Source organism: Sorex araneus, chromosome 2 (genome assembly GCF_027595985.1).
Source record: "Sorex araneus isolate mSorAra2 chromosome 2, mSorAra2.pri, whole genome shotgun sequence".
Lineage (NCBI taxonomy): Eukaryota > Metazoa > Chordata > Mammalia > Eulipotyphla > Soricidae > Sorex > Sorex araneus.
This window is the reverse complement of record NC_073303.1, coordinates 214,426,296-214,441,256: the sequence shown is the minus strand read 5'-3', so window position 1 is coordinate 214,441,256 and position 14,961 is coordinate 214,426,296.

The following is a 14,961-nucleotide window of genomic DNA, read 5'->3' as shown; positions in this document are numbered from 1 at the left end:
AGACAAAAGTGATATTGGTAACTTAGAGATTGATTATTTCACCAATAAACTATTTCATGTCTATTAAAGAACTTAAGGTTGCATTAATCACTAGATGGTAAAAAATCAGTCACTACAAATATGATTTTCCTTCCAAAGTAGTATTTTAGAATATATTATGCTCCTTGTAGTAATTGTTATAATATAAACTGGGATTCTCCCAGATGAGGCATTTGCTATCTAGTAAAGAGATGTTATAGCTTTGTAAACTGATCTTGGTTTTAGTTTTATATAGACTTTGAATTACCCATACTTTTGTCTTATATAGAATTTGAATTATCCATACCTTTGAATGCTGTATGGTATTCAAAGACCTATTTTATTAAATTGACTTAATATATACATCCTGAAAGTGTGGAGACATAATAATTAAATATCACACGTAAAGTATGTAATTTGGTCCTGGCATTAAAAATAGTGGGTGCTGTTTTGATACTATTAGCCCTGTGCAAATAGCCGAGTCTTTTTATTTAATGACATCATTTAAAATTCTTAACTTCAGATACTTAGATTACTAATTGACTTTTCCTGATAATAAACTGTCACCTACAGGTAATAACTCAACAAATAGTATTTCCATAGAAATGTTCTAAGGAGTGTTTCAGAAAGAAATGTGTAGACACCTAAACAATTAGACAGGAATTAGCACAAAGACTCAGGATCAGCATCAAGTTATTTACAAAACTACAATTCAAAGAGAATATAAAAAAGAAAAAGTCAGAAGTAATCCTTGAGCACTATCACTGGGCTACCACAAACAAATGAAAAACTGGAACAATAACACAGAAGGTAGGGCGTTTGCTCTGCAAGCGGCTGACCAGGGTTCGATTCCTCCTCTCGTCTCTGAGAGCCTGGCAAGCTGCCAAGAGTATCTTGTTCATACAGCAGAGCCTGGAAAGCTACCCATGGCATATTTGATATACCAAAAACAGTAACAAGAAGTCTCACAATGGAGACATTACTGGTGCCCGCTCGAGCAAATCGATGAAGAACGGGACGACTGTGCTATGATATGCTATGCACATAAGAGATAGATATAGGACTGAAAGTGTCAATTTCTCCTTGACAAGATAAAGGGGAAATACAAGTAAGTAAGGACTACCTTCTTATTCAAGTCTTTTAAATAGTAACATTGAGCAAATACATAAAATATTTTCACTGAATTTATCTCCTGGAAATCAGCACATTATATTTGTTTTAATAATAATTTAAGTGTTTCAATAATTGTTTTCAATGGAGTACATATTTAGATACATAGTTTTAGTGTAAATCAAGCCAAGTTTAATTTCAAAGTGAGATAATAATGCTAAACTTTAAATAAATATCCTTTAAATTTGACATAACTTTATTCCAGGTAATTGTGATTGTTTTATTAATAGTGTCAGACACAATCAAATTGCATTTCTTAAATACAAAGATACATATTAAAGATCTGTTTTCAGACATTTCATTAGTTGGTATGTTTACACATCACATAAATTAGAATTTACTTAGGACTCTGTAAATTTACCTCTTGCACACATTTTTATAGTTACAAACTGTTGACAGTGAATATAAGATAAAATGGAAGTCTATAAGTATATATGTGAGGCTCATAAATAATTTGGAAGCACTACAAACTTATTAAATAGCAGGGGCCAAAAAATTCAAAAATCAACTGCATAACAACATCAACATATTTCTGGTAGCTCTAACTCATATGGACAAAAATCTCTAACTCACTTATTAGACAAAAAGGCACCCACCACAAGTGGAAAATATTTAAGAAGGTTTTCTTCATGGATGCCTATTTATTTTCCAATCAATGATTGCAATTAAACACACACACACAAAAACCTATAATTTTTGTTCATTGATTTCCTTAATTTACAAGAACATATTTTATATTCATTTCTATCATATCACCATATCACTGTCATCCCTTTGTTCATCGATTTGCTTGAGCGGGCACCAGTAATGTCTCCATTTGTCCCAGCCCTGAGATTTTATCAGCCTTTCCTAACTCGTCCTTCCAAATGGTGCCATATAGGAGGCTCTTTCAGGGTCAGAGGAATGAGACCCGTTATTATTACTGTATTTGGTATATCGAATATGCCACGGGAGCTTGGCAGGCTCTGCCGTGCGGGCAGGATACTCTAGGTAGCTTGCCAGGCTCTCTGAGAAGGACAGACAATGTATATAAGAAAATACAAGCAAGTGTGTTAAAAACAAACACATTTGTGCTGCTTTAGGTATATCAGCGTACTAGACTATAAGAGGTCGAGGCCGAACGCTTCCAGGAGTTTTGTCTTATAGTCTCTGGATCTTGGCTGTTGGTGGAATTACATGGTGCCAGGGGCAGTTTCTGGGTGTGACTGTGAAGCTACTGGAAAGTGTGGGATCTGGGTGGAGGAGGCCCAGTCACACTCCGAGCAGGCTTGGAGATCTCAGCTCCGGGTCCTGCATACCTGGGTTCCTCTGCTGTTTCCTTCATGTGTAAGGCTCATCCAAGTGTATGGAGAGTGGCCCCGAGCATGGTTGTGGCTGAGTTCTGTAGGTTTTGGGCTGCCGGGGCTCTGCTTGGGGCAGGGAGAGAATCTCAACCCCTCCCCCACCAGAGGACCCAGTGAGGACAGCCTGGTGGAGGGGCAGGAAACCCCGCATCGCTCTCTTCCTGGAGCTTTGTTTTATAGTCTCTGGATCTTGCACGTTAATGGGATTGGGATTACATGGCACCAGGGGCAGTTTCTGGGTGTGACTGTGAAGCTACTGGAAAGTGGGAGATCTGGGTTGTACCATATCCTGATTTATTATTACCAGAATAAGCTGAGTTCCTGTATTTTGTATGTTTAGAAAACTGACAATACCATCAACATGGAACTACCCTAACCCTGCAGTGCTGAGAGTCTCTGGGATACCCCTGGAAGTTCTTAGGGAACTGGCAGGCTATATCCAATGGTGTTCAGGAAGGTCATCTATTTGCAAGTTCAATCTAAGTGCCTAGGGGCCAGAGAGTTAGTACAGTGGGTAGGGCAATTGTTTTACAAGTGAACCAACTGGTTTTCATCCCCAGAATTCTATACAGTAGCCCAACCACTGTAATTCCTGAATTCAGAGCCTGGAATAAGCCCTGACTGTTGCCAAGTAAGACCCAAAACAGAACAAAACTAGAAAACAAACAAAAGGGCCTCATGTCCATGAGGCATGTACCAGCCCTTTGAGCTATTTCCCCCACTCTAAAATTGTTTAATTTTTACAGATAAATTTGTTTTGTATCTGAAGTCAGTATAGCATATTAACATGTGTACTCACTAAAAATTATTGTTATACAATAATTTGAATATCAGCATTTAATAAAGCACTCTATTTAAAATATAATATATAAAGTCAGAATTAATAGAATTATATTATGATATTTGAAAAACTTTCAAGTATAATTCTGCAAATGGCAATTATATATCTTAAAAAATAAAACAGTCTAATGTTTTTGAAGGAAAAAACTAATTTTCAATGCAGAACATTAATTTCTTAGATCTAATTGTAAGAGCATAATTTAGTCATATGAGTCCCATTAAGTATATAGCAGGTGTTCAGTGATTTAACTATTTCAGATATAAAGTGAAAGAATTATCTGAGCCAAATAAGCTGTGGGACTTGACTGTCTCCCTAACCATATGAGCTTCCCCTATGGTCAAATTTACCTTCTGGAGCAAGTTTCACCCTGAACTAAATTTTTATGACTGCACAAACTATGAATAATACCTGTCTTCCTGAGCTAAGACATACTAAACAGATTGAGCTATGGCTTTTTAAATATGCCTGACACTAAGTGACAAGAAGGTATGCCTAACTTAAAACAATTAAAAGTTATTTAGCTGTCTCTAATGATCAGAGAGATCCCTAATACTTTTGTTTTTATGTTTATTAAAAGTCCCTTCCTACCAATTCCATTTTGTCTACCCTATGTCACAATTAATATGGATTCAGCCCACGCAATATAAGCAATGACAGCATAAAAAGTCTCTATCCCCCATCTTCTCTAGGGTATATCTACTTCTGCGTCCTACTGTTTCATAATCATATGTTCTAGGATAAAGAAAATAGCTTAGTGACCACACTGGATGTGGATAAAGAAAATAGCTTAGTGACTACATTGGATGTGGCAATGATCATCAGGGACTTTGGGATGCTCTCTCACTAATTAATATACACACACCTTTAGTTTATGCAAATACATATTCTGGTGACCAATTCTTTTAGCCTACTGTGACTTTGCTTGTTTTTAATCTATGAAAGGGAGTTAGATAACAGTATTACTAATACAGATTTTAATTAAACTCTATGTAAATTTTATAATATTTATTGTGGAGAAACAATATAGCACTTAAAATTTCTTTTTCTTTAATGTAAGCTAAAAAAATATGAGGAATTCAAGCTACTTCTATAAAATTTATGATCATGTTAATGATTAACATTAAAATCGATTTTGCTCGAGTAGGCACCAGTTACGTCTCCACTGTGAGACTTGTCATTACTGTTTTTGGCATATCGAATAACCATGGGTAGCTTGCCAGGCTCTGCTGTGTGGGCAGGATACTCTCGGTAGCTTGCCGGGCTCTCGGAGAGGGACGGAGGAATCAAACCCGGGTGCAAAGCAAGCGCTCTACCTGCTGTGCTATCGCTCCTGAATAAAATCAATTGAATTGAGATAGGAAGGCTGAGATGGAATCAAAACATACGTACTAGACTGACAAAACTGCAAATAAATAATGTAGTACATTGAGATAGCATAAGAAGATCAATGTAAATAATTTTATAAATAATGTTATGATTGTGTTCTCGAGGGTGAAATCAAAGAATTGTAACAAATATATCCTAGTTGATAGATTTCCTTATTTTGTCTCTGGCAAAGAGATTTTGGTTTATTTTAAGACAAAAAATAAAAATAAAGAATTTATTTCAATAATTTTAAATAGCTAAAGCAAATATTTACCTAAATTCACAATGATCAAATGAAAGCTGTTAAATAGAATCAGAAGTGAAAAGGAAGAAGTAACAACAGAGAGCACAGAAATATAAAATATTATTATAGATCTTGATTCATTTTATGAAACTATATAAGAGAATATAGAAGAAATGAATAAAATTTACAACCTTCCAAGACTGAATCAGAAAGTATTAGAAAAGAACACTGAACACACTGTTTACTATCAGGAATCAAAATGGAGATCAAAATTCTTTCCCAAACAAATGCCTAGGTGTAGGTGAGTTCATTAGTGAATTTCTCCACACCTTCAAAGACAACCACTTTCCTGCCGTGATGTTAAGCTTTCTACAAAGAGGAAATATAAGTTTTCTGAACAATTTCTAGGGCACCAATAATTCTCTGATTACTAAAGCAGACAGGAGACAACCACCAAAATGAAAATTATAAACCAAAATTTCTGAATCAGAGGCCCCAAAACACATATGAATTTATTTAAGAAAACTATTGGAGACAAGACATCACATAATTTTAAAGGAAAATTAGGAAAGAACGATATAATCACAATGATCATAGAAGAGCCTCAACATCAGTTTCAACATGTATGAAGCAAAAGCTAATATGAGGTAGAGAGATTTCAAGAAATCTAAAATTTGCAAACTATATACCACAAGCTAAATATTTGTAAAAAACAATTATTTGTGCACGCAATCACTCTCATATGTTTACATGTTACCTGTGATTGCAGTCAGCTCTACAGTGACAAAAATGAATGGGTATAATACATAAAAATAAAACAATAAGCTCAAATTCATTTCTTCACATTCCCATCCTCCTTTCTCCCTTCTCCCTTCTCCTTCTCTCTCTCCTCCTACTCCTCTTCCTCCTTCTTCTTTGTCCTGCCTATCTGTAGAAATAATGAAGATAACACACAATAACAGGAAAAGTTACTGCTAATGGTTGGCACAGAATATAGTAAGCATCATATTCATTTTATCTAAGATTTCAAATACATTTGCTTGAAATGGGTTTTAATACTACTTTCTTATTTTAAATTTTATTCTGTCTAAATATTTGCTTCATTTATCAGACATTTTGTGTAGTTGTTATTTTCTCTTGATTGATGCTTTCAGAGTATTATACATATCATTACATTTAAAATTATACATGTCTGATCCTATATCATATACATTTTAGTTTCCTCTCTGCTACTTTGGTAGCATTGATGCCTTTTTTTGACATTGAAATCCTTACTTATTCATTTTTCATTTTCTGCTTTTTTATGTTATTATTTGAATCTTCTTCAAATAATTAACTTAAAAGAGTCCAAGTAAACAAATGAGTAAATAAGGAAACTATGGTACATCTACAATACAGAATACTACACAGCCATTAAGATAAATGAAGTCATGTAATTTGTTTCTACATGGATGGACATGGAAAATATGCTGAGTGAAAGGAGTCAGAGGGATGGGACAGATATAGAATGATTGCACTCATTTCCAGGATAATAAGAAACATAGTATAATAATAATGAATGCTCAAAACAATTGGAATGAGGGCTGGTCTAAGGTAGGAAGTTTACCACAGAAGTGAGGGGTTAGAAAAGAAAAATGGCCACTATGACAATGATAGTAGTAAATGATTACTCTGGACAAGAACCGGGTGATAAAAGGAGATAAAGCGATAGAAATGATACCCTTAAGTAACAGAATTGAAACAACAGTATATAACAGGAAAAAAATAATAATAAAAAGAGAGAAGAAAAGTGTCTGCCATAGAGGCAGGTTGTATATGTGTTGGAACTGGGAACATGGGTAGTTGTAAATGTACACTGGTGAAACTACTGAATCAGTGTTGCAACATTATATGACTGAAACTCAATCATAAACAACTTTATAACTTTGTATCTCATGGTGATTCAATTACAGTAAAGAAAAATACAAAAGACTAATCTTTATTTCAAAAAGAAAATAAAGTACAGTCTACATTTATGTACATATGTACTTTACTATGTGCATCTTCTAGGCTCATTATTATAAAATAAAATATTTTGATTTGATATATTATTTCCTGGACTGGAGCGATAGCACAGCGGGTAAGGCGTTTGCCTTGCACGCAGCTGACCTGGGTTCGATTCCTCCACCCCTCTTGGAGATCCTGGCAAATTACCGAGAGTATCTCGCCCACCCGCACAGCTGAGCCTGGCATGCTACCCGTGGCATATTCGATATGCCAAAAACAGTAACAACAAGTCTCACAAAAGAGACATTGCTGGTGCCTGCTCGAGCAAATAGATGAACAATGGGATGACAGTGCTGCAGTGCTACATATTATTTCCTGAATAACTGACCGTTGTAGAGCATCTCTTTGTGCAATTATCTAGATTCTTCATAGAACTTCAGGAGCCTTGGACTTCTACATAAATTGCACATGTATTTTGCCAATTAGCTGCTTTTTTCTCCAATTTTGCTTGATGTATTCTAACTGAAAAAATAATTTAAGAAAATGTGTATTATTCATGCTGCTGAATTTGATGTCATCAAATTCAAGACCTCACACAAGTACAATAGTGTACTATACAGTAGGGTATAGCCCCAGTCCCTTATTTTAATTTTTAAGTCAAATATTCATGTTTTACTGCTTCTGGGATTTACAGTGCTCTAGAAATATCTATTCCCTAATTTACAAAAGTACTTTTGTAGGTTAATATGCTAGTACTTTCATAGATTACTATTCATGTTTTTCATATTTCTATAGGATTAATTTCCCAAAGTGGCACTACTGAGAGTGTGTGTTTATTCTAATGTTCTAACAATGCATAAAACAATTAATAATTTAACCACACAAAAAGTTATAGTGGCAATTTCCTGACTTCAAGTCCATCAGTTTATTTTCCTAAAGATTTTTATCAGTTCTCTGGCTGTATTTCATGAAATATTTTTCTTCTTTAATGCCATTAATTAAGATTCCTAACAAACTTCTAACTTATTTTGCTTGATTAAGAGCATAATTGCATTTTCTTCAAACAGCCAATTATATCAGCATCATTTATCTGTACTTTATTATTTTCTAGGTATTTTTATTTTAATATTTTTATACTCTAATCCTTCAAATGTATTTTTATCTTTTACTTGCTCTTCCTTGTCACTGACTGACTTCATATTTATATCAAATCACTCGTTAAGTGTTTCTGAAATTATGTGTGGAAAGATAAAGTAGAATAAAAATCAATGACAGGAATAGAAGAGAAATTCACTTTAGATAACAGAGCTTTTGATAGGAAAAATCTCTCCTGTTTTTCCTTTAAAAATAGCTATGTGTGAAGGATATATTTAATCAAATTTATAATATGCATTTATTATTCATAAAAAATATTGGAGAAATGTGTTATATACTAAAATTACTTAAAGAAAATACATTAACTACATTTGACATATTTATGTGTGCTATTTGCATAATCAAGTAATTATCAGTTTGAAACATTTTATCGAAAATGTGGTTTAAAATAAGTATTGATGCATAATAGTTACGTGAGAGTTACATAAGTATGTAATTACTATTATTTAAAAACATTTGAATGTGAAAAGGAAAAAAATGAACATTAAAAAGACTAGAGGGGGTTGGAGCCATAGTACAGTGGGTAGGGCATTTGCCTTGCACGTGGCTGACCCGGGTTCGATTCCTAGCATCCCATATTCCTCCAAACACCACCAGGAGTAATTCCAGAGTGTAAAGTCAGGAGTAACCCCTGTGCATCGCTGGGTGTGACGTAAAACAAAACAAAACAAAACACTAGAGAGATAGTATAAAAATTAAGATTCATGCCTCAAATATGGCCTGTTTGATCCCTGAGTACTGCTAGAGGTTCTTCTCCCAATCAAAATATAATGAAATAAGTATAAAATATTACACAATGCTTAACTTTTATGGAATAATATTCCTTCTGGCACATAGTCGAATATATTTTCTTATTACAAAAGACAAAGAAGAATTGCAACACTATTTAATATAATGCAATTTTCATAAGAAATGATTGTTTCAGTATCCACTGACATATTAGATTTAGGCATATTATTTAAAAACATAGGCATTCTTCATTTCAATGGAATTCTCATTACTGTTTGGTGTAGTGGTGGCATGTAATCTGAAGAAGTATGATGTGCCTCTCAAGGACTCATAGAGGGAACTCTTTGGAAACGTCAGGGGACAACAAAATGCCATAAAACAACCAAGAATTGTTTGGGGAAACAAAAAAAAATTAAAAAAGCAACCAAACAAAAATTAAAATGTTAAGCAACAACAACATCCAAAAGATGTTTAGGGTGCTGGAGCAATAGCACAGCTGGTAAGGCATTTGCCTTGAACCCGGGTTCGATATTCCCAACATCCCTGAGCACTGCCAGGGGCGATTCCTGAATGCAGAGCCAGGAGTAACCCCTGTGCATAGCCAGGTGTGACCCAAAAAGCAAAAAAAAAAAAAAAAAAAGATGTTTAGATACAAGATATAATCTGTAAATAAAAAGGAAAAAAGAAAAAAAGATTGCCATAAACCAGTTCTAAATCCTATGGGGACAAAGACAGCCTGGCAAGACGATGAAGACAGGAATAAGATCATGAGATGTGCCTTCGGGCCCATTAGTGTTCACAGATCAGGCTTGGAGGCTACCAGAAGGAAGGGGATTTTGCCTCTGGTGTTGAAAAGCTGCTGTCCTTCTGATTGTAGCTTTTGTTTCAACTTCTTTTCATGTTACAAACTTAACTAAGTGTGAGTTTTTCATGGAATCCTCAATTTACACATATTCTACTTTGCTAAATTAGGCCTGTCTGGTATACACATGCACACAAACATATATTATAGTTCCTTTTGGCCTTTCTGCACAGGAACACTCAAATAACAGTTAGAAAAAGTAGATAAACCATGTTGCAAGTATGATTTTTCTGTAGTAAACTTCCTCACTAGTAAATATTGAGTGGGGTGGTCCATTTGCTTATTATTATAGCCTTAGTCTTTATTGTATTTCCTGGAAAGTTATCTACCAAATAATTCATTAATCACTGTCACTGTCACCCCATTGCTCATCAATTTGTTCGAGTGGGCACCAGTAATGTCTTTCATTGAGAGACTTATTGTTACTGTTTTTGGCATATCCTATACTCACGGGTAGCTTGCCAGGCTCTGCTGCGTGGGCTCGATACTCTCAGTAGCTTGCCGGGCTCTCCTAGAGGGGCGGAGGAATCGAACTCGGGTCGGCCGCATGAAAGTCGAACGCCCAACCACTGTGCTATTGCTCCAGCCCAATTCATTAAAGAGCATGTAAATATATTATGCCCAACTTTATAGTGGCTGCTGTTTTAGCTTTATGAAGTAAAATAGTTAATGTAGTTCACTCCTTCAAGAATACCCTTGTTTTGTGTTGGGATCACAACTGGTGGTATAACTGTATCACTGTTATCCAGTTGTTCGTCGATTTACTCAAACAGGCACCAGTAACGTCTCTATTCCTCCAAGCCCTGAGATTTTAGGAGCCTCTCCTTATTCCTCTTTCCCAATTGGAGGCTTTTTCAGGGTCAGGGGAATGAGACCTATCTATCCTTACTGATTTTGGCATATGGAATAAGCCATGGGGAGCTTGCCAGGTTTTGCCCATGTAGGTGGGATACTCTCAGTAGCTTGCTGGGCTCTCTGAGAAATATATATATATACACACATATATATTTATATATATATTTATATACGTATATATACATGCACATATACACGTATATGTACATACATATACATATATGTGTATATATATACACACATATATATACACACATTATTCTTTATGATTTGTTGCCTACTGTCGGAACTCCAGCAAATATGGTATGGTAATTATGGAAAATGGGTAGGAAGTGTCTTATAATGTGTCGCGTGGCCACACCATCCAGAAGGCAGCCTGGAGCGTGGCAGCGGTAGGGTAGTGGAGGTCAGCTGCCAGGTCTGGGTCCTTTGGGGCGGGGAGGGTTCTTACCCGCCCTCCTCTGGTGCACCCTGAGAGAAAACAGCCTGGCACAGAGTCCTGGTGGTATATAGAGCTTACTCCTGGTTCAATGCTCAGGAATCACTCCTGGCAGTATTCAAGGGACTGAGTTTCCAGGGATCTAACTGCAGTTGATTGGGTACAATGTCTCCACTGCCAGAATATTCTTAACTGGTTTTAAAATCCACTGTATCACTGTCACTGTCATCCCGTTGCTCATCGATTTGCTCGAGTGGGCACCAGTAATATCTCCATTGTGAGACTTGTTGTTACTGTTTTTGGCATATTGAACATGCCATGGGGAACTTGCCAGTTTCTGTCATGGGGGTGAGATACTTGCAGTAGCTTGCCGGGCTCTCCGAGAGGGGCAGAAGAATCAAACCCAAGTCAACCTTGTGCAAGGAGAATGCCCTACCAGCTGCACTATCAGTCCAATTTCTCTCATATTTAAAAACTGAAAAACATCCCTCCCTGACCTCTGTAATATGCCTAATCCTTTCTCTGTTTTACTTAGCTAAGCATCTTTCATCTTTCAATGCACTGTAACATTTAATCATTTATTGAGTGTGAAAAGTTTTATTTATATATTTATTTATTTTGCTTGACTAATGAACTTCAGTTACTTAAAACAACCATAACATTGCAGAAATACTTGATGCATAGGAATTAATGAATATTTCTAAAATAAGTTATTAAGTGTCATATTCCAGAGCGTTTTCTCCTACAATATGACTTCTGTACTAGCTTGCACAATACCACTATAGCAGTATAGATGTGAGTTTGCAACTCCCAGGGTATATTTAACAAGGTCTGCAGTTATTCATAGTTATTCTAGTCTGATTGAGGAACGATAGTTTTATCTTATAGGTAGAGACAACTAGTATTGCTAAATATTTTTAATGTATGGTCAACAACCACAGCTAAGAATTATGGATCTCATGCTGTCTACCATGAAGAGGAAGAGAAATTCTGGCCAGAATTCTATCAATCTGTGTCTCTGAATTGCTTTTCAGCAGTTTCAATCATTTTTATTTCTCTCCCTGTAATACTTTCCTTCAGTATGATCCTTCTCATACTCCTTTGCACCCCAAGTTTACCAGGGTGTCCGTGATCTTCGATGGACACTATAGAGAACTTTTCTAAATGTGACTGGATTTCAATTTGCCAATGGCTTATTTAATTTTCTCACTTTGATAATGCCTAGAAATTGAATATATCACAATTCTATCTCTGACCAAGCTGTTTAAAATCAGCAGGGCTCCCTAACCTCCTTTTGATTCAATTTGTTGATTTAAAATCTCATATTATTGAATGACATTCAATAGCTTTAATTTATTTTAGGAATTGGAGTCCTAAAATAAATTAAATAAAAATAAATAGATCCAGAGATATAAGCTAAATATATGTGTCTCAAGCTTAATCCTGAATATAAACACTCAGAGCACTGAATTTGAGAGCTTATTTGGTTTTAAACGGTACATTTATTTCTCTTTAAAACGGTTTTCCAAATCTAACTGCATATCCTCCCACACTGCTAACAATGCTGTTTGGACATACTTTTTCATACATATACATATATATGGGCAAAATAAAATAGCATACATTCAATAATGAAATTATTATGTGTAAAAAATATGCATTACCATACCCCCATGTCAAGATCACATACATGATGTTGAATAACTATTTGGAGAAGGATTTAAAAAATTATTATATGTAGTCTTATAGTATAGATGGTATCTATGACTGCTGTGATAAATCTTTGTAGAGTTTGTATGTAAGATCTTTTAATTATCCTGAGTCTGAACTGGAGCAATAGCACAGTGGATAGGGCTTTTGCCTTGCACATGGCCGACCCGGGTTCGATTCCTTCACCCCTCTTGGAGAACCCAGCAAGCTACCGAAAGTATCCTGCCAACACGACAGAGCCTGGCAAGCTCCCCATGGTGTATTCGATATGCCCAAAACAGTAACGACAAGTCTCACAATGGAAATGTTACTGGTGACTGCTCAGGCAAATCGATGAGCAATGGGATAACAGTGCTACAGTGATCCTGAGTCTGAGTTTCTATTTCTATATATTCAGAGGAAGTCAGATTGAGTTTTCTTTGGGATTGTGTGTGTTTATCAGTGTTGCAGGAAATGATACACTGTAGTGTGAGATGTATAAGCTCATAGAAATACTGTTGAGGGGTCCTTTGGTATAAATAATAATACCTTGCTAATGTTTCCCTGGTGTTTGCGTTTCAGTTTGAACTAATAAAAATAAGAAAATATTTTTTTGTTTGTGATTATTCCTGAAAATGAGTGAAGATAATGTAAAACTAAGAAAATTATAACCAATTTGGTCTGATTTAAGTTTCTATGTATAAAGAGGATTACATGTTTTTTCTATTGCTGCATTGCCACAACTTTTAAAATTAAACAATCTTTTTAATCACATAAAAATTCCTCTAAGTCAGAAGTTCAAGAACAGTGTAGATGAATTATCTGAAAAATGGTTTTATAAGGTTGAAATCAAAATATTGCTACAAATATCTGAAATTGAATTCTCCTCTGAGAACTGGTGTGTTTTAGAAAATATTCAGGGTGTTTTGTAAGATTACATTATTGCTATTAAATTTTCATACCTTGCAGCTGAGGAAGTTGTGGAGACTTGTTTATCAGCAGAAGAATCTCATATTTCCAAAATGTTTTGTACTGGCTTAACAAAATTAGGCTACTACTTCTCCCCTTGAACTGAAAATTAATTGATTTAGAACATTAATTAACTATCCTGAAAAAAATATCATCTTTCATGTACCATGACTTATTGATGGGAATGATTCTCCAATCATCTTCAATGGTTCTACCCACACTTAAGGAGTGGGAATTGCGTGAAACATTTTCACCACATGACAGAAACCTTTGGGATGGTTTCATAAACTTGCAGATAGAAAAGAATCTAAGGGAACTTTCTACTAAATATTTGTAGTTTAAGATAAAGAGAAACATAGAGGTGGTGGGGAAAAAAAAAGTTTCATTAGTTTTGGATGTTGAGGACTCAGGGACCACAAGAGGAGAAATACTTTAAGGTAGACATCACTGACATAGAAGATGAAGGGAGAGCTGTCCCTTCTGGAGAAACAACCACAATGCCGCGATGAGGTTCTCCAGAAATGTACAGAGGTAATGAACCTGAGTGAATCTAATTTCAAGGAACTATGAAATATTGCACAGGACTCTTAAGAAGTATCTCAAGAGTTTATATTAAGGGCTGAGGAAGGAGTCATCTAACTTTAAAAAGTTATAACTGCAATAGTTGTGAGTTTTATAGAGATAATTTTCAAATACAATGGAACCTTTTTTAGATATGAGAGTTACACCAGTTTAATTTCGAGACATTAAATTATGGATAACATTAAATTTTCTAAGTCTTTAATGGCATCTGCTCTAATTATTCTAGGAAACAAAGAAAAAGAAGCAGACAGTCAATACTGGAAAATAACAAAATACTGAACGTTTTCTCTTTTATGTTCAAATGCTGTGCAAAAGCCTAACTCTTGGAGATACTACAGCCTGTAGAATTTGTAAAATGCTATTCTTTAAATGATTACAGTGAGGATTACATAAAAGCTTACTATTACAAAATAATATTGGGCTATTTGCTTCTAGTTTGCTGACTACAACTTAAAAAAAAAAGTTATCTCCACTTTCAGTACTTGCTTGCTCAGTGTTTTTGAGGCTATACTTGGTGGTGATCAAGGGTTAAGTCTGGTGGCTCACAATTCAGGGTTTTCTCCTGACAGTGCTCTAGGGAGAATGTGGTATAAGGGATTAAGTCTGAACATCCTGTATGCCACTACATATAGGCATATATTCCAGTTCATTAAGCTATCTCTTCAGTTCTTTACTTTCAGTTTTACCATAACTTCGTGTTAAACTATTTTATAA